The following is a 21619-nucleotide window of genomic DNA, read 5'->3' on the forward strand; positions in this document are numbered from 1 at the left end:
CTTTGCTCATGACTGTACTTAATTTTAGTCCTTTCTGTGTATGGCCTCTATTTCCCTTTTTGAATTAGATTTTGCTATTCACACGTACTGATATTGCTTAATACCATAACCTGTAAGAACTCCTAGTAATGGAATTATTTCAGAATAGACACCATTTCCTGTTTTAGGATATAAATTGAATTAAAAACTGCAGGTCATCTGAAGTTTGCTAAGCCCCAATCAGCCTGTAATTGAGACACACGTTTATGTGCTATAATGTATTGCTAATGTTGTGGTTGTATAGATGTCTTTCCTTGCACTGTTCTGAAAGAGAAACTATGGAAATATTGAGTATACTCTTACCAAATAGGGATTTGTAAGAGAAAAGTGTTATTACACTTGACTTCAAATGACTTTCTCTGCATTTGAGACAAATTATTTTCTCTCACTTGGCAATTCCCCAGTCACAAAAATGGGGAAAGATTGGATGTATAAGTAACCTATTTTGAAGACATATTCTTGTAAAATAATAATCAATTTTTCATATTTAAATGTAGAAATTCATTACTTTATCTCTTAATTTAATCTGAAATATTACTTAATTTTGAATTCCAAAACTTGTTATTTTTATACCAATAATTTCAATAAAACATCTCAAGGTATTTTGGAATGTGGTGTAGTAATAGGACTTTTAAGTACCAAATTAACATAACTACTCTGTATTATAGAAAATAATATGCAAGTAACTATTTGACAGAATATTGAGTTTTTGAATGTGAGATACTGATATTTCCTCTTCATTAACAGAAATAATAAGAAAACATTAAACAAATATTTGTAATTTTTATGTTTACTTGTAATTCAGGAAAACATACCTGCAATTTTATGAAAACTTGGCTGTTCTCCATTTTTATAGCACAAAATATGCAACTAAACATGGCTTTATTCTTATGATTTGTATGCTGACCTAGTTATTTCATACCCAAATTCTGAGCATATGCTTGTCTTCTTTATAAAACACAATGAAATCATAAATAAAGAGGATCAGCTAACGTGATCAACAGAATCAAAGATGGAATAAATTTAAATGTGAAGTTTTGGAACGGATTACCTGAAATTAAAGAAAAATCTAAATATGATTTGGGCTATTTTATGTGTGTATGGTGGGGGAAGTAATAAGTTCTTACTTGCCTCATAGGTCTGCAAAGTATCTGGAAGCTTCTGGGCATACTATGTGTGCACAGATTTTCTAAACGTGTTCATCAAAATCATATGTAAGAATTGTTTTCTCAGATTTATGGCAACTACCTTGCCAAGAAAATGCAGGATTTCTCATTACAGTCTTATTGTCACAACCTATAGCGTCCTCCATTTCCAAAACAGCTTTGGTTCCAGGAAGTTTATTTTGGCTTTCTGTTGCAGAGATCTTTAATAGTTTGACATTATGCTGCATTTGTAAGTCTCTAAAGTTACTATGTTGCTTATTGCCAATGCCTTTATCTTTTTAATCTTCCTTCTGTTGAGTGAAATTAAAAAAGAAAGAACAGGCAGTTAAAGACGTTTTCAGCTTTTGGCAATATGCATCTATATTGTTCAGGAGGTGACACCCCTACTGCTTGCAGAGAAGTATTTTATCATCTCTGTGTTTATCCAGTTCTGTGGAATACCAACTACATGACTTTTAGGAGAACAACAACAAAAAAAAACTGAAACTGTTCCAATAGCATGGTAAAGAATACTCACTCCAGCTCTTGACACTGCCAAGGCAGTCCCTAAATTCCTAAATACATTTTTTTGTTTTTGTACAGACATTTAAACAGCCTTTTCCCATAAGATACATGTTCAAATTTTCTGACTTGACCATTCAATTGTATGTCATGTGTCATGTCAATAAAGCAAAGTGACTGGAGCAAAGTGATGTGACTTATTAACTGCTAGAGATTTCAGCAGTAGACATCAAAACCCAATTCTCACTGGCTTCTTAAAGTAATTGCTTTTTATTCTTGATGTTTTCCAACCTGTTTTTATAAAGGCAGATTGTTTTCAAATGGTCTTGGCACAGGATACGGGTGGCTCTGATTTGTTTTTGTTTTGAAACGCTCAGCACAACTCTGTGTGAAAACATTATTTAAATGTTTAAATCTACAACTTTATTTTATTTTGGCATAAAGTACAGTAGATGTTTTAATAGTTTTTGATGGTGGAAAAGAAATTAGAACATAAATGTTCCCATGTTAATAAGGAAGAAAAGCCTCTCATCTCAAATGGATTTTTTTTATTTTTGACTAGGAGCACTATTAGAAGAAACAGAAGCAAACAGCAGAAAGAATGAATCTCAGCCATTGCATCTAATTTACCTTGTACTAAACTAATTTTAAAAAATCCAGAGGAACAAATTGCTTTAAAATTATTCATTTAGAAAAATGGTGGTCTTATTATAACCTATATATATTAACATGTTTTAATATAGTGTATAAAATGAAGTAGTTTGGCTTTTTGGTTAATACTTTGAGATAGGACTTAAGAGTCTCAATTTATCAAATTTCCCTTATTATAGCTGCAATCTGTTTTTTTTTTTTTCCAGGTGCAGCTGAATCCATTAAAGAGACTGCTCTTCTCAGCTACTCCTCAGCACCTTCTGGCTGAAAGTTACCTTCCCTCCTCTCAGCCTTCAGGTATAGACATTCCTATTTCACTTCTGTTAAAATGATCCAATTCCACTTTCAGTACTTTTAGTGATAACATGTTCCAACTTGACTCACTCTGATGTAACTGGGTTAGCATGGACCATATTCATATATACGTTCTGACACCTGAGGAGGTAGTAAATTCTGGTGTGGCTAGACTAGCTGAAAGTGAACTTTTGTCCATCTCACCTGTGTTTGTCTGAAGTATTGTATTGGTACGCTTTTGTTTTTTCAATTTATAATATGAGCTGTTGATGGGAGAACTTAGCTTATTCCATGACCAAGAAGCACCTACTAGGACCTTGCTGTTTGGAGCTCTTCTGTATGTTTGTGATGTGTATATATTATAAATTCGTAGCAAATAAACACAAAATGAACAAAACCCCTCTGTGATACATTACCACCTACATTTGAATTATTACTTGTTCAATGTAGCACAGCAATTCCAGTCACCTTTTCTGTCAGAAACTTGATTATTATTTTTTCCATAAATGCTGGTTTTCCAAACTGTGTCACTTGTATCCAACCACAGTAGTTTCAACAAGAGCAGTTGCGTCAGTTGCTGGGCTGTTCCACATTGGAATGTGGATTTAAAAGAAAGGATAACTAAATTAAGAAACCCTTTGAGTATACACTGAAGACGAGATTTAAAGCAATTAAAAATAAATTTCAAAATATGAGAATTATTTCTGTTCTAAAACATACATTTTTTTTTGACAGCAAATAGAAGAAAGTAGGAACAGCCAGGGATGGTGTCTTGAAGAAAAACATAGCTGAAAATGAGGGATTAATGTTGTCATGTTGACATATTCAAGACAAAAGAAAGCATTTTTATTTTCCCATACAACATATATATACAACATATATATGATTGCATTGAAAAAGAGGAAAAATTATGCCTTTCTCAAATACCTAAGCCTTATTTCACAAAATTCCAGATTTTGATTCCCTACTAAACCAAGTGGGAGGTGAAATTGGCTGGAGATGTATAGTAGTATGCCTCTTTCCAGTACCTTTTTAAGATCTTCTATCTTAATTTAATATTTTTTTTTCCTGAAGCTTTTATTTTTATAGTTATTCCTGGCTGCTTGGCAACCAAGAGAAAATATAAGGTTGCAGATTGCATAAGTCAGATCACTACATAGTTGTACCTTAAGGAAATTTCTTTGCTATAGTTGGCTTACATTAAAAAAATGCTATGGTCTGAATTTATCAAGACATTTAGTCTTCTCAGTAGTCTTGTTGACTTCAGCTGACATACTTGTCTCTCTACCATCCTTTTCCACAGAAGTTCTCTGTATAAAGAACTTTAAGTTATAATCACATGTTAGATTTTCTTAGATGAGGCTCTAGAATATTATGACTCTTCCATCCCATTGAAAGCAGACAGGTCTATCATATAAATATGGAGTCTCAATCTTGCAACTCTATGTGGATTGAAGAAAGATTTATGGGGGAAAAAAAAAAGAAAAGAATGTGTTAAAGGATAAGATTTTTGTACTCTTGGAAACTGCAGAACCATGTAAATTTATTGATACTTCCATAAGCTTAGATTTTTCAGTCATGCATTTTTTTCCTCATCAGGGAATAATTGTGGTTTAGGACTGTGTTCTTTCTATTTCAAAATCTGTTATTGACTTCTATAAACTGTATAGAAGTAAGTAAAAGTAAGTAGTAAAAATAAAAAGGGAGGCGGGGAACAACCCTTAGGTCATTTATGCAGGTCTTCATTGTGATAGAATTATAGAACTGTCACATGGTTTGGGTTGGAAGGGACCTTAAAGATCAGCCAGTTCCAACCTCTCTGCCATGGACAGGGACACCTCCCACCAGACCAGGTTGCTCAAAGCCCCATCCAGCCTGGCCTTGACCACTTCCAGGAATGGAGCATCCACAGCTTCTCTGGGCAAATGTGTTTCAGTACGTCACCACCCTCATAGTAAAGAACTTCTTTGCAATGTCTAATCTAAATCTACATTTTTTTTTTAGTTTAAAGACATTTCCCTTTGTCATATCACTACACGCCCTGACAGAGAAAATGAAATAGTCATATAAATGTTGAAAGGTAGTCTTGAGTATTTATATCAGGCTACATATCAAGTATCCAGAAGTGCATGCTTTCTATTATAAGTAATCGTAGATACACACATTCTATATTTTAAAGAACAACAACCAAAAAAAAATCAAACAGTTCAAAATTTAAAACTATGTTTTTCCAAACAAAATAAATGGTGAAAAGAATAGATTTATGGATTGAGGGTGCAATACTTTTCCATCTACTATTTTAACCACAGTTTTTCATGTTGTTTGGTGTAACCATAAATAGGTTTGTTGTTTCACTATACATAGCTCAAATTTCTTTGTGGTAGGCCTTTTCTGAACACAATTGCCATCCTGGTTATAAGATTATGGAATCCAGCACTGTGTACGTCTGAATAGGTCCACAGAATTAGTATGACGCTTCTCCTAATCTCCTAATACACTGGCACAAGATGCATGTGTGGTGATGCTTTATTATGGCTCAATGAGTCAAAAATGTTTCCTTGATCTTCACAGGTAATCTCAGGCACTTGTGTATTCATGATGAATAGCCATAGATGTTTGTTTGAAGATCTGTATTGTATTAATGAGCTGCCGTTTCTAAAAAAATTTGTCATCACAAATCTCCCAGGCTCAGAAGTATTGCTACATGTCCATGCTGCCAAGAAACTACCAAGAAACTAGGTGTAGAAATATAATGGGGAATGAATCCTTCTGGATTTGAGGTGCAATTTCTACACAAGGCAAAACAGTGCATGATTTTTATTCAAACTGATATGTGGTATTGTAAAGAGCAAGCATTTCAAAATTATTTGAACCTGAAATACATAAGGGTGCCTATTCTAAAAGGTGGCCACTAGTAAATCCATGAGCATGGATATGCAGGCAAGATATCACAGACGCTGGCACCTCACGTTGTATCACCTGTATATTATGCATTTCTAGAAATGAAAACTTGGGAAAGTCCCACTGTTCCTTTTTGATGCATGGTATCTCTACACTGCAAAGTGAGATGTGATGAACTACAGAAGGTATGGTGTGAAGAACTTACCAGGAGAAAAGCCCCAAAGTTTCAATGTAGCTAAGAAAGACATATTAGTATCTTCTGATCATATATTCACACATCCCGTTCCAGTTCCTCAAGGCAGAGTTTTAAAAAGTCATTTTCTTCCACCTTCCACAGTACTTCTCAGTCAAACAGCATGACTGCAGAAGGCCACTGCCATGCCATTATTGATCTAATTTAGAATAAATAATAGTAAAAAAAAAAAAAAGGCATCAACTTATTACTGAATACTGGACAGATAAAAGCCTTCCTGCTGCCATAAGAGGGATGGAATTCCTGTATGACTTAATTTGCAAAAGATGACTTTATATATGTAAATAAGATGGATCACTTTGCTAGCTTAAAATGGGATTTGTCGTTACTAGCGCTAGTAAGACACAAACACATACATAAACAACCAGGAAAGTAAGAACTGCTTAAGTTTACAATGTCAGTGACAGAAATGTTCAGGCTTATGATTTCAATGTCAATAATGCTAATAAAATTGCAGGGACTTGTCCCTTGCTTTATTTCTGTGTGGTACTATGTCATCCTGGGACCTTACAGAAGAGTATAAGCATGTAGCCATCATGGATCTAAGACGTCAGGTAGCCTGCCCAAAATTGTTATAAGCATTATCTAGGTATGTGGAGAGTGGGTCCAAAAACTTTTTTTCCAGTCATTAGACATATTTTTCTGATATTCTGGAGGCAGGAAAAAGACAATCTGACAGATAACTTTTTTCTTAGAAAAGCAAGCATGAACTGTATTGTTGATGTATTATAATACAGTTCCATACTCTTTCATTTTAGTCATTATGAATCAGTTGTGAAAAGTTCAAACTTTCACAGTTTGAAAACAGGAAATGAGTGTCTTACCTGTCTCTAAAGCAGTTAAAACTGAATTGCTCCTAAGCTATGTTGAGCTTAAGCAATTCAAGAATCATTGATACACAAGTCCTGTAATGACCTGCCTTAGGAACATAGGAATGGTCTCTGCAGTGACAAATTTTGCCCTGAGGAATCAGAACATATTTTCCTAAACCACCTAACAGATGAGGGAAATGTTTTTTGTTTTGTTTGTTCATTTGTTTTCAGCATTAATCTGCCAGATGATGCCAAAGGTTCAAGAAACAAACAAAACCTTTCAACTACCTCTTAAATAGAATATGATTACAGAACAGTGAGACAGCACAGATACTCCAGCTGTGCCAGTCTTTTAGTGTGTTATACTAAGCAGAATTGTGGGACACAGAATAGAAAAACTCCCACCTTGTTCCTTTATTTATTTTCACTTGTAAATGTTGGTCTTATGAAACACAGTAAACAGATTGAAGGACTAGGATTCCAGTTTGTCATTCCTATTTGGCATACCTATTAATGTATAGGTAACAGGAATGTAAATTTGAATATGTTCTTGATGGTAACAGAAATAGACAATAACAAATATAAAACCAGAATCTGTCTAATCAATTCTCAAAAAAAAAAGTTTTTAATCTTATGTTACTTCTTTGATTTTACAAGTCATCTGAAGCATAAATAGTAATCTTATAGTTCTTAAAAACATCTTGTTGTAGGTAATGTGCAGTACATTTAGGTAGAAAATATAAATATATTTAGGGAAAAAATATTGAGGTTTAAATTATAAGATCAACATCACATAACTTATTTGCATAAGGGGAAGCTATTTTAAATGAGACTCCATAAACAGACAAACTCAACTATTTAAAAATAATGTACCATCGTGAAAGAATTTCCGAGTTAAGGAAAATAACTTGTTGAAAAATAACACTTGGAGTATCTTAAATATTTTTAGGAGAAGTATGCTGCTGGGCATGACTTCCAAGCACTGCAAATACTTGTAAGCTATTTCTAACTATCAGAGCAAGGCATATAGAGGAAATAATAGTGCAGAGAGAAGGCAAGGCAGAGGAAAGGAAGGTACTGTGTAAGAAGGACAAAGGTAACTATAGGAGCTGTTGTGAAATGTGTGGTAGGACTGCAATTGGCCGGAAGTTTTGATGTGGGTATATCTTTACCATTTCCTTAAATAAACACTCAAACACCAGAAGAGCTTTTAATACCTAACCTGATTTTCCTTAAAATACAAGTTAAACTAGGATGACTTTTGAGACATGGAATGATCTGGTCTGCTTGGTGAAACAGTTAAAAAAAAAAAAAAAAAAAAAAAAAAGAGTTGTAAACAACTATTTCTTCTTTTTTCCTGATCTAGGAGGTTGGATTAGAATACTGGATGAGATCAAGCTCTACACAGTGCTTTATTTTTTTCATGAAAAGGGTTGCCCCTCCCCCCCCATTTCCTTTAAGACTCAGCTGTATAGGTGTTTTCTATGTTTCTCACATCTCTTCCACTTCTCTCTGTCTGCAAGTTTCCTGGAAGCTATGCCTTTCTCATCCCAGCTGACTCGCATGTCCAGAAGCTTTTATATACCTTGCACAGTGAAGGCAAAATCTCCCCTCTGTTCAGAGGGCTCCAAGACAAATAGGTGGCTTTCTTCTCTGCTGTTTAATCTCACTGTTTTGAATAGGTTACTCTGTAAAATATTCACACAGCACTTTGTGAGTGTCACAATCAATGATGAAATGAATACTTTTACCATCTGTCACAGTCCACAACAAGAAAATTTGTTTTGGGAGACAGGAGAGGCAGAGATCAATGAAACTGTTCTGAAACTAGATGACTGGAGAAGTGTTATCCAGGTTTCAGTCAGTGGCTAAATAGAAGCTGTGGATCAAAAAATGCTTTAACACCACTGCCTCCATATAGCTCCATTACTCAGTGAGTTCTATTTTCAAATTATTATTGTGCTGAATCTAATACTGAAAATACACCTTTATGTGCTTGTATACTGAATTTTAATCTTTCTCATAGATTCTGTGCAATTTATTAAGAAAGTCTTACATGACCTGCTGTCACATAATTTTATTTAACACAAGACTAAAATTTTACAGTTAGGTAAATACATCTTTCTGCCATTGGTGGTCATCAAAGGCCACAGGCTGTGTACAGCCCTGCCTGTGCCAGGCCCCCGGGACAGACAGACTGCCGCAGGCCTGTGCGGGGCTGAGCTGGGTTTCCCCGGCACCCAGTGGCCCATTGTCCCGCCTGGCTGAGCCTCAGATCTGTGAGTGCCCCAGGGGGAAGGGGCTGACAGCCCCAAGACGTCCCTGTGGGGTACACAGCCCTGGGGGGAGAAAAATAAATATTATTCACAGTTAATTCATTGTCCAGTAATGCCTAGAATTTATTTCCCTTTGGAAAATGATAGTCTAGGAAATAAGGGTAGACGTTCAATTGTTATATTTAAAGTGAATTTCAAAACAGGAAAGAAAAATAAAGACTTCACTTGTAGCAAGTATATACTATCGGGGGTATTTGCATAATATATTTCAGCCAGTAAACCACCAAAATGCTTGTGTAGAGCTTTGAGGACTTTACATCCTTAAACTAGTTTGTTCACCTTCCAGGCAAGTGAGACAAAGTTCTGCTGAAGAACTAAAAATAATTATAAATAAATAAATAAAAACTCTTGTTCATTATTTGTAAATGCAAATGGGTTCTTGAAGCTATAGTTTATAAAATACAAAGTTATTAAACCAAAAGCATTTTGAAAAATGTAGCTTTTACTAATAAACACTGAGTTGGGAATAAATTAATTTAGATTAATAGTATTATTTTCTGTGGAGTGGAGAATTAAAAACAGAAAACTTACTTCAGTCATCAGAAGCAAGAACCATAAGCAAGAAGACATAAGTCTAAAGAAGTTTGAGGACCTTTCTTAATTTCCATTGTTTAGATCATTTTCTAACAATGAAATTTTACACAAAAGCCATCTAGTAAATTTGGGTTTTGTTTCTCACTTTCCTTCACAAATCTCAACAGAAATTCTAAACTTCAGGTATCATCAAGTATCATTTTATGAAAAGGCTCTAATAGTTATTAAATCATTCTTATATTTAAGCACCAGTGTTTGAATTTTAATGATGTATAACAAGATTAGTATGGATCTCGATGAATACAAAAATTAAATAGCTCCCCTAAGGAGAGTGGATCTTTTCTCCCAGGGGGAGAAAGCCAAAAAAAAAAAAAAATCAGGTTTCTGTGCACCTTTCCCAGACTGAAAAGACAATTTTCATTAAACACATGGATTATGCTCCTGGAGTCTTTCTAAAGACTATTCCTTGACTACATTAGAGTTTTCTGTCTTAAAAAACAACTCTGAAGATACATGAGTAGCAGTATGTGTGTCAGTCGTAGCCCAAGGGAAGCAAGAAACTTGTTCCAAAACTTTTGATTCCTGCTGACATGTTTGCTGGCACATATCTGGATAGGTAAAACCAATCTGTGCTCTTGGATTTAAAATTGTGATAGCAAATTTCAGCACTAAGTTTAATTTAGCCAATTTAGACCTGGACTTTTGAACCTCTGAGACTCAAAATCATAATTTGTACTCCAAAATGTTTCTGTAGAAAATAATGTCTTGCGTGTTAGTCTAAAATGCTTATCTCTTTTAAACCCATAAACTATGAAAATCTCATTTTCTTGAAATAAGTTTTCAGTCATGTCTGTGGCTCCAGAAGGGGCTATGATGAGTTTAAAGAAACAGGAGAAATTTTATTTTCCTTTCCTTTCAGTGTTGAAAAGACATTAAAACTGTTTAATTGTTCAAGGAACTTTGAGAGAAGACAGTTGTGCTTCTAGATTGCTGTCTCCTCTAAAAAGATATTCACTAATGTTCTCAAATGTAATAATTAAATCAAGGATGAATGTAGTTATTTAAAAGTCGTCTTCAAGTTGTCTTACGGAGCACACTGTCTCATATAGCATTGTCAGGAATTTATTTAACAGATTGTGCTTTTCCCTGTTTGTGTGTGAGATTATATCCTATAAAAATAAGAACATGTACAGGGGATTGAAGAGTGTTTAATGCCATTTCTGAATTTTAACATCTATTTTATATATATATATATATACATTATTTTAATATGGAAAAAAAATCATTATACAGTAAGTAGATTGCTCTCTGTTTTTCATATGACACAAATTTTTACTTGTTTATATTGAGACTATTGTAACAGAAACAAAGGCCTGGATCTAGGAGAAGAGTAATTAAGAAGTACAATAAAAACATTGGTCAAAAAGTAAAGAAGGGGAAAAGACCTGCTTTTGAAACAAGGTTGGATGTGATGTCAGCTATGTTGTAACAGGATAAATGTAGAAATGCTCTTTAACAGGGAAGTTAAGTAAAAACAGAGTGTTATTTTCTGGTGATATGTTTTGTTTTGTTTTCCCATATTACAGACAAAGGGGACTTCTCTGAAATAATACATGAGATCCAAGAGATTAAAAACAGGATGCTGAAGTGGTAGGAAGAATCCTTTTTGTTAGTTTTAATTTTGAAAACTACAGAATATACTAATATACTTTCACATTTTTATTCCATGTTGTTTAATGGTAACATACTTTCAATATTAAAACTTATTAACAAACATAAGTAAAGATCTGACATCCACGAATTTCACATCTAAATGTGAAATGACTGAAAAACCCTGCAATACTGAGGCATTTTCACAAGTTCCTAGTTTCAGAAAATGTGCCTTTAGGGAATCTAGAGGGTAACAAAATTTTTTACCATATTTTACTGGCAGCTTAGGCTAACGTTCAAAGCAGGTTTCAAAAAAGCTGGGAGTGAAAGAAACACTCTCTAAAGGGTTGTAATTACAGCAATAATAAAAATGTGAAGCGTTTCTAATCTGTGAAAGAATTTGTGATGTTGCAAAAGGCTTTGTTATTAATAGCCTGATGTGGAACATCTGAAGTAAAGGAAGTCATGATTTTTACTGCTTTCAGTAACATCAACAGCTCTGTGAAGAACATACCTGCCCTAACCACAACACATATAGGACCAAATTTCTTAAACTTGTGCTTCATGGAATCTAGCACTACTGCAGTCAGGTGTTTCTGAATGATTCCTGGCAGCACGCCACAGTTGCAACACCAAAATATTCTCTGTTAATATAAATAGACATTCTTAGCAAAGGGTGGTCATATACAGTTACCCCTGTTCAAATAGACATCCCATGTTCCTGGAATTCAGTGGCAAATAATAGGATATTCTAGCATGATGGTAGGTAAGGTAAATTAGTGATTTCTTCTATGACTGTACTTACCTGGGTAGTCCTGCATGATGGTAGGTAAGGTAAATTAGTGATTTCTTCTATGACTGTACTTACCTGGGTAGTCCTCTTTGATTCACAGCTGACCCTTGTGATTGCTGTCTTTCCAAAGGAGTTAGTCGTTCTTTCTCCAATAAGAATAGATTATTTTCTGACATCACTCAATGTTGTGGTACAAAAAAAAAAAAAAAAAGCCTTTGCTCATGCAGAATTTTGCAGCTCTGAAAAGTTATAAGGATATTGTTTCATGCCCCCAGTCTCTGCTTGAAAGCAGTGTCTGCAAATGAGTGCTTGAACATGGTCCCAGGAGTTCAATTAAAGTAAATGATCTTGTCATTGGACTCCATGTCCATAAAATGTGGTTACACTGGAGATTTACTGCATGATAGGAATACTGCAGATAGTCTTCCAACTTGCAGTCCGTTGCCTTTGGTCTGTAGTTTCCCTTCAGAAGTGTCATGGCATTTAGAGATTGCTAGTGTGGGAAGCTAAAAATTGCAATGGATAACTACAAGTGAGGTTTGCTTCCTCTTGGATTTTTGGAAAGTCTCCTGACCCAAAGCATATTTAAAGTAATACACATCCCTACACACAAGTGTACACAGTGGCATATAATAAAGTGTAAGGTTTGCAGAGACACAGCTGCAAATGCAGTGTTACAACTTACACTATAGTAATCACATCTGATACAAGAGACACTAATTTTCATCTGTTTGCATGAGAAAAAACTTTTCCTGAATGTATTGGTTTATTGATCTTAAAAGAAAGATTTTTAAACTTGAGTAAAGAGGAAAATATACAACCTTTGTTCAACTTTTTGAAACACGTTTATTCAAGCAAAAACTGCAGTGTAAGATGTAAAAAATTCAGTTCCCAGTGTTTTTCCAGCTGTTTCTACTCTCCAGATTTTTCTTTCACCCTCTCTAATTCATGTCTATAATCTAAAGTTCAACTTTGAGTCACTTGTTTTTTTTTTAAGTCTACATCCGATTCTGAATTCTACCAATTCTTCTTGTAAAATATCTGGATTTCCTGAGTGTTAACACGAGTCAGCATAGAGGTTTTCCTCACTTTTTCTTTAAAATGCTGCTTGGCATATTCTTAAAGAAAGGACAAAAGTTGTTCTAGAACCAAAATATTGAATTATGGTTGTTTTTTATGTGTTCTTGCCCTATTAAACTTGGCTGGGCATTAATGTAATACTTCAGTTGTTACTTTTAATATTACATCTACATAACAAAGCTAAATCTATTTTGCCATTCATTCATGTGTTAACAAAGTTGTAGAGAAAAATGTGATTAAAATGATTGCTCATATTCATGAAGAATGATGACAAGATTTCCTTAGCCTTTTGACAATGCCAATTTGCCCTAAAATAGGCTTCATTATGGACATGTATTTAATGCATCTTTACTTACATTCTCTTGGGAGTGCTCATTAGCTCAGACACAGTACTGCACCAGTGCAGTTATTCAAATCAGATCTACAACTACCCTACGTCATACACAGACAGAATTCACTTGTATCAGATTCTGCATTACTAGTTTTTAGATGTCTTAGAGTGCAGTTCTGAAACAAATGAGATTAGTTTTCCCATTCAGTTCCCAGGGAAAATGAAGGATCTCTGAGTAAGGATACAAAAAGCCTGAACAGCAGGCAATGTCGGAATCATGACAAATCTTCTACAGAAATGTATGCCTAATTTCTCTGTCTCTGGATACTAACAGGATTTGAACTTCTCTATCTCTGGATGCTAACAGGATTTGCCAGGTGTTTTATCATCTTTGTCATTTGACAATATTTTAACGATGCAAAGTCACTGTGGTTCACAGGAGTGGTTTAAACAATAACAAAAAAATAAGCTCCTCATTTTCTTCAACTTCAGAAGTTAACTACTTTTTGAAACATTTTTGACTGATTCTGTAGTTAGGCACTCTACAACTTTGGACAGTTACTATTTAATCATGTTTTTTTTCCCCTCTTTTTAATGGGATAAGTGAAGAAAATCTCATACAATGTTGAATTTTCTCCCACCTGGTTTCTTCACCATCAACATTTTAAAGTTTTTCCAGATGTTAAGGAAAAGCTAAGTATACACTGCCCCATTTTTTTTTAAACATAAACCTTTTATGAATCTGGAGGAAAAACATGGTACAAAACTTTAGGTCCCGGCTAAGTCAGTTTGTAATCTAATTGCACGACTGCTTTGTAAAGAGCACAACTTCAGCAGTGAAATTCCTATAATGTACTTTATATATTTCCTACAACTCTGTGCTCATTTGATCAAGATGCCCTCTTCATCCCCTGCCTCCACTCTGGTTTCACTTAGGAACTGAAACCATCCATTGGTAGGGAACTTAAATGTGTGTAAAGCTGTTTTCCTTTGGAACTATTTAACTTGATACTCAGGTGTCAGAGCTGTTTAGCCCTTGCACTTTTCATAATGGGCTTTTAGCTGAGGAGGTCAGGAGGAGCACACCACCTCATTCTATTACATTCAGCCACCTTTCACGGGCTGTTGCTTCAACAGCAGTGCTGTTAACTGGATGGAATAGGCTAGCCTGCTAAGTGAGACGAAAGCCAATGTGCTAATAGTATTAAGGAATTCAATAAATACATCCTAAAACCAAAGCAAACCTATAATTAATATAGCAGATAGATTTGGGTTAAAGATGAATGAAAAAGCACCAAAAATATTTTAGAGGTGCTAAATGAGACACTGAAATATTGATTACAACTGCACATATATAATTATTCAATTCCTAGAGCATATTGTAGAATGAACTTTTTAAAATAAGCAAGTAAAATATTTTATAAAATAAAGTATGTTTTATTATTTTCAAAGCATTTATAATTTGTTTAGAACACTTGTTATAGGTATTAGATTTGTGCAAAATACTTAGCTGTTATTTCTGTATACTTTGAATAGGATAATATAGATAAGTTTCAAAATATAACTTAAGTAGAGATTAATATATATATATTTTTTTTCCCCAAGTGTGATCCTGCATTTACTTCTAATAGGGTTAGTTTGAAGGTGTGAGGTATGAGTCCAATAAACTATTTGGAAGAAAACTGAAGTTTTATTTCTTTCTTTTTTTGCAAATATCTTTACTCTTATCATTGAGGAATATATTTTATCTTAAGATCAATCATGAGAATTGCAAATATTGATGATTGTGATTACTTATGCAAAATGTTTCACTTGTGAAATTAGGTTAAATATTCAATTTTTAAGAACAATTCCAGGAAGAAAAAAAAAATTCTCAGTACAATAATGGTGGAGAGAAGTCATGCTATATATTTGGCTATACATATTAGAATTGAGAAGTTTCTCTGCCATGCACTAAATGGGCTCTCTACAAGTGGATTTACAAGCAAATATTAGCTAGATATGGGAAGTGACATAATCTGTGTGGCTATGATATGAATATATTCAACTTTTTTTACATACAAGGAAAATAAAAATGGAATATCAAGACAACAAAATGATATAAGATTTAGAAACCTCTCTTCATGTAGAGAGACTTCAAGGGCTGAACTGTTTCAACTCCTTCAAAATTCAACAGTGCTTGATCATAGTCTAAAACTGCCTGTAGCAACAGAAAAATATCTGATACTAGAGGGCCCTTTAATGTTTCAGACAAAAGCAAAATAAAATAAAATAAATAAATAAAATGCTGGAAGCTAAAGCTTCTTAAAGTTCAGGCTATTAAAATTTATTTTACTGTTAACCATTAAAACAACTTATTTAGGACTATGCAATTTACTTGAGATTTCTCAGCTACAGCTTGGAACACCTCTAACATTTGCATGCCCACCTAACCTACTCTCATGAAGGTATGTGCATTTAGGCAGGAAGAATCCTGTGATTTCCAGACATTCTGGAAAAGTCTTCCAGTGGAGGAAATGTGCACCAGAATCCCACTTGCAAAAATTTGGTCACGGACAGCAGACACAACAAACAGAAAAGGGAAATATATGATAAATAAATATATATACACATATATTTTTCTCTCACAGAGTGTAGACAGCTGATAACCCAGATGGTAGCAGACTCAGCCCTTTTGTATGTCTAAGGCATCTGGGTTGCAGTTAAAGGAAACCGATCTTTTAATAGACATTAGGAAAACTTCTATACTCCAATTACTCTGATTCCATTTTTGGTGTCCACAGTTTTTATTCATTTTTCTCTCTTGTGTGTTGTCTGTCATCCGCCCCCCCCCCAAAAAAAAAATAAATCAGGAATTGTGGTGGTAAATTAACTTGCACAAGAAAAGATTTTTTATATTCTTCCCCTGCCTTACTGGCTTCTTTGGACCCGCAGCTCTTGTAGCATCTAACTTGTTCTCATTTACTTTAACTAAACTTTTAGCAAAATATTAACCTACTGGAGAAATACGTTCTCCTTTTCTCAGGAAGCAATGTGTACACCTAAGAATATAACTTTGTAATACATTGAAATTGTATATCATGTAACCATGTAAATTAGCAGCTTTGTATCAACAGGCTGTTAAAGAATCTGTCTTAATCATCTTGTGCTAATAGCTCTTCACTGAGGCAAGGGATGGTGATAATGAACCAAGAGTTATTCTGAGAGTCATTTCTTTACCATCTGAAAATCCTAGTTTTAGGACCTTAACCTACTTTAATCTCCCTTCTAAATTTTCTCTATTTTAAATTTAATCAAGTAATTTAATCATTACTGTTTTCCAGCATAAATAACTTCACAGAAAGGAACCGGTTAGCATGATAAAATAGTCCTAGACCTTCAGCTGGATTGAATAATTCCTTTGACATAACTGAGGGAAAATATTATTTTTATATTATTCTCTTAGTCGTGGAGCAAGATCAACTAATTATTCTATCTTTAATTCCTATAAAATTAACATTTGCAAGTTTAGTGAAATTCATTGTTTAGTTATTGCTCAAAAAGAAAGTAAGAACCAACCATATTTGAAATATGTTTGATCCAAGTCAGATGTGGGTTTTACACCAGACATTGACTTTTTTTGCAATGTATTTCATAATGAGAACAATAAAGATATTCAAAACTTTTCACCTAGAAAGAGAAGAAAGAACATGATTGCAAAGCTTTGATATACTATGTAATGCAGCTGCAACAGAAAGATGAGAACGTGAGAAATATATCCTTATAATGATGCACACAAAGGTCATTTTCAGATTTTATTACTTACATATCTTAAAAAATACTGTATAAATTAAAAAAGCAGCAAGCAAATACACAATTATAACAGCTTGCATAATTGGTATGTATAACAATATATAGTAATAACTTTTTAAAGTTCTTTCAAGACCTTTGTGAGATGTTCTGTATAAATGGTCTAGTAATAGAATATTTCATTTTTTTAAACCAAATAAAATAAAATCATAAATGTTAAACGAATAATGCATTTATAATCTATTTACTAATATACTATGAAAGAGACAATATTTAGGAAACAATGTCTAATTAGGAATTCTGGCTAAATAACTACTTTTCAACAAGAGCTTAAAATGGGGGGGGGGGGGGGGGGGGGGGGCGGCGTGGAGAGAGAGAGTGACTTTTATTTTACTATGAGAATGCAGCTTCCTAGTTGGACATTGTGGTGGTTTTACCCTCCTGGTCAGCTGAACTCTACCACAACTTATCTCTCGCTCCCTCCTCCTCCATGGGCTGCAGCCTCCTCCAGGCCACATCCATCTGCTCCACTGGGGGCTCCTCCACGGGCTGCAGCGTGGAGATCTGCTCCATGTGGGATCCATGGGCTGCAGGGGGACAGCCTGCTCCGCCAGGGGCCTCCCCAGAGGCCGCAGAGGAACTGCTGCTCCGTGCCTGGAGGACCTCCTGCCTTCCTGCTGCACTGACCTTGGGGGCTGCAGGGCTGGTTCTCACTCCTCTCTCCTAGCTGCTGTTGTACAGGGTGTGGTGTTTGATGTTGTTGTGTTTGTTTGTTTGTTTGTTTTTCCTTTCTATGCTCTATGGAGTACTATGCTCTCCCAGAGGCCAACCAGTATTGCTTACTGGCTCGGCTCTGGCCAGCAGCAGTTCCCTTTTGGAGCTGGCTGGAGTTGGCTCTGATCTCACATGGGGCAGCTGCTGGGCTCTGCTCACAGAGGCCATCCCTGCAGCCCCCATGCTACCAAGCTTTTGCCATGTAAACCCAATAAAGTAGATTTACATAGAGGTGGCCACTGTAAGCTAGCACAGTTTAAGATTTCAAATTTCAGCATTGATCCCAGACTTCATGCAATCAGAGCTCAGGTATATTTGGAATATCTTGTTTGAGCCATTCTTTTTTGACAACTACCTTGGTATAATTGATTTTATTTTTATTTTGTTATTTATTTTATTTTAATTTTACTTTTAAGATATATCTCTTCTCTTATCATTACACCCTTACATTCTTTCTTTTAAATCTTGAGCCATGCTGGTGTGCCTAAGCTGAGAGAATTATAGCCTGTGATGATTTTTCATTGAGTCCAGACATACATTCTTGTTGTTCTGTTAAACATATATTTAATGAGGTACAGAGAGATATTTGAAAAATTGGATCTAAAGTAAAAAGCAAATAACAAAATCTCATTAACTACATGGCATATCAAGGGACATTAATTGCACACACAGATCAATGTGCAAATTAATATTGTAGCAGATCCAGGAATGTTGAGAAACTGCATGGTGGTCACTGTTTTCCACAGTGTGGCCTTTCATAAATTTACCTTAAAAGCAGAAGAATCATCAAGAGTGTTTGTTGTTGTTGTTGTTGTGAAGAAGTGTGAAAGGTGAAAAGTAAGATTGATTTTGCCTAGGTTACTCATTATATTTCTGTGAGCAAATTGTGTTCCTGATTTTTTTTCCAATAAAACCTTTTTCAGTGGATGTGGTAAACAATAAAAATTGATCTAAACAGTTAAGAACTGTTTTGCTCTTCTACATTCAGCTCATTTCCTTTCTTATAATTCAATTATTCAGTAGTCAGAATGTGGGAGTTTGACAGAGGTTTGTTTCATTTTGTGAGTGAAACTCAACATATTTTGCACCACTGTGCAAAAAAAAAAAAATAAAAATAATTGTCTGCTTCTTATGGAAAGGTTCTAAAAGTGCATCTTCTCCAACCAAAGGAGAATTGCATCTTCTCCAACCAAATAAGAATTAAGCAGTTAATTTTAAAGTAATAACTATAAATACTTATAGCAAAATTAATGAAAATTTTCTTTTTGCTTGAGATACTGCCTGCTATCATGCAGTCTTAAGATATCATCCTAGCTTGTAATATTCAGGAGGCAGTAATCTCACTACTTCCAATGGAACCTAATCCTTGGGCCTTTCCCAAAGGGAAAAGATTTCCTTTGCACAGTACCATATAAAAATACTACTTATTACAAGGAGCAGTGTTTCAACTGCAAAGCTCTTAACTGTAGACATTGTAGATGGAACAAATTACCCTGGGAAAAACTCAGGAGTGAGTGATCTTTTTGTCAAAGAAAAAAAAATCTTTTTTTTTTAAATTATTATTATTATTTACTGCTATAAAGTCTGTTCTTCTTCTTCCTTATTTTTTTTTCAGATTAGCAATATAATTTTTTCTAATGAGATCAAAAGATAAACACTGAAGTTCCCCTTCATACATTTTATTGAATAACTGACTTGCTGAAAGTAGTTGACATATTGCTTCAGTTTCAGAAGGTCTGTTTTATGTTTCAAGATCTGATGAGGCCCAATTCCTCTTCTGAAGTTTAAGGAGAGTAGGTGAGATATGGCAGTTTTCTCGTTATGCCTTCCCTCACACTGATTGCTGCTCGTGTACTTTTCTCATCAAGACTGCCATTAAACTGAGCTGTTAAAGGGGAAAAAAAAAAAAAAAAAAAAGGCTTTTGCTTTTCTTACTTTTATTCTTGCACCTTTTTCAGAATATGTTCTTGTATCTCAAGAAACTAAGCTTTCCTGAAGGAGACTTAATGTATGTAGTGTGCTATATCCTGGGGTTAGAGAAGGGTTTGGACCTATGGAAGCTTTAAAAAAAGTGCATTTGACCAACAGTTTCTTCTTTAAGTAGACTTTCTTAGAAATTACAATTTTAAAAGCCCATACAAAAAAAGGTTACTTTCTTATAAATTGTCTAAATCCATATTCATGCCATTTCAACTAGATGTTTTTCTAGAGATACATTACCTTAAAAATTCAATCCCATGCCCCTCTACACCTTGGGCTGAAGAATGGTTCTGGAGTATAGTAAAAAGTTACTAACACCTTGATCTAAATGTTCATAACTGACTTACAATTTCAGATGGTTCTTCTTCTGATAATTTTTCTTAGCTTATCAAAATTATTTTTTACAATTTAATATTTTATTATAAAGTGGAATGTTGAAGAAATTCTCAGCACTTTGTACTTGCATTGGTCAAATAATGATCTTAAAGAATTTTGAATACTCAGAATGTTGAAAAATTGTTTTACTCTCAAATTAGGAATTCATAAGACAGTGAGAGTTTGTATGTAGAATGACAGTGGGATTGAGTAAAAGCCATGCAATAAAGCAGAGAAAGTCTGAGAAATAAAGGTATATAATCTAGAACTATAGTTCCCATAATACACTGTAGGAATTTCAATACAGAGGAATTACAGTTAAATAAAGAAAAACATTTTTACTTCAGTATATATTTTCCCTACCCAAAAGGTCATTACTGAAGAAAAGGTACTTTCCCAAAAATGTTTGACTTTTTTTTTTTTTTTTTTTTCAGTCTGTCACAGTTATGAAATACCATGACTTATTAGTGACTGGTTCTGGGAAAGTTTTTTTTGTGTAATACTAAGAACACAAAATGATTTAGGCCACAGTAAAGGACTGGAAAAACAAACAAACAAAAAAGTAAATTGTAAAGATAGGACAGGGTCAGTGAAGTTTGTTAAAAAGATGCTATGGTATGCTGGGATCAGGCTGTTTGCCCCTGCATGACAGGCAGAGCAGGATGAGCTACAGTTTACAGAAAAAGTCTGCATTTCTGCTCTGTTACAGATATAATCTACAGTATTAGATAGTTCTACCCCTAGAGTACATGATGACAGTAGCTAAAGAAGGGATCACTCTTGCAATTCCATAGTGATTTTTTATTATTTAGGAGATAAAGAAAACCCCAAATATTCTTACGTGAACCCCAGCTCCTCAGACCATAATATTCCTGAGGAATACATTTATTTCTTTGTCTATTTTTATAGCTCACGGGTCCTACTTTACATCTGCAACTCAGTAGAATTGTGTTTAAAGACAGACAGTCAGTTATATGTTTTTTTTTTATTTTACGATTTTAGATGGCAGTACATTATTATTTTTAGGATTATGTATTTTTATGTTTTCTTATACAGAAAGGGACATATTCTGAACAGAGCTTTTGTTCCATTTCACTAATAAGAGGGGTTGTAAATCACATGCGTATATTTCTATAGACCTTTCCGTTAACAATGATACTTGTTTGCCACCGTAATAAGTTATGTCTACTTTTTGTGAATTATGGTTTGCAAAGCCCTTTAAAGTTTGATACATGGTAGGAATATCAGTATTTTCCTTCAGGACAGGCAAGATAGGCAGTTGATTAAGTAACTTGTTCTTTTTAAATACATAATTTATATTTTGTTATCCAATTAATGAACAGACATGTTTCATTTGTAG

At 34.4% G+C, this 21619-nt stretch overlaps 1 long non-coding RNA gene across 1 annotated transcript in view; it reads left to right on the forward strand.

Annotated features, from left to right (window-relative positions):
• The window catches only part of LOC310886077, a 36075-nt gene extending 17008 nt beyond the window's left edge, over positions 1-19067 (forward strand). The window contains exons 2-3 of the long non-coding RNA XR_014575164.1: positions 2564-2654; positions 17632-19067. This is a non-coding gene — a long non-coding RNA (uncharacterized lncRNA). The remainder of the gene's footprint in view (positions 1-2563; positions 2655-17631) is intronic.
• Positions 19068-21619: the final 2552 nt, after the last annotated feature.

The sequence above is a fragment of the Anser anser genome (assembly GCF_964211835.1).
Source record: "Anser anser genome assembly, chromosome: 1".
NCBI lineage: Eukaryota > Metazoa > Chordata > Aves > Anseriformes > Anatidae > Anser > Anser anser.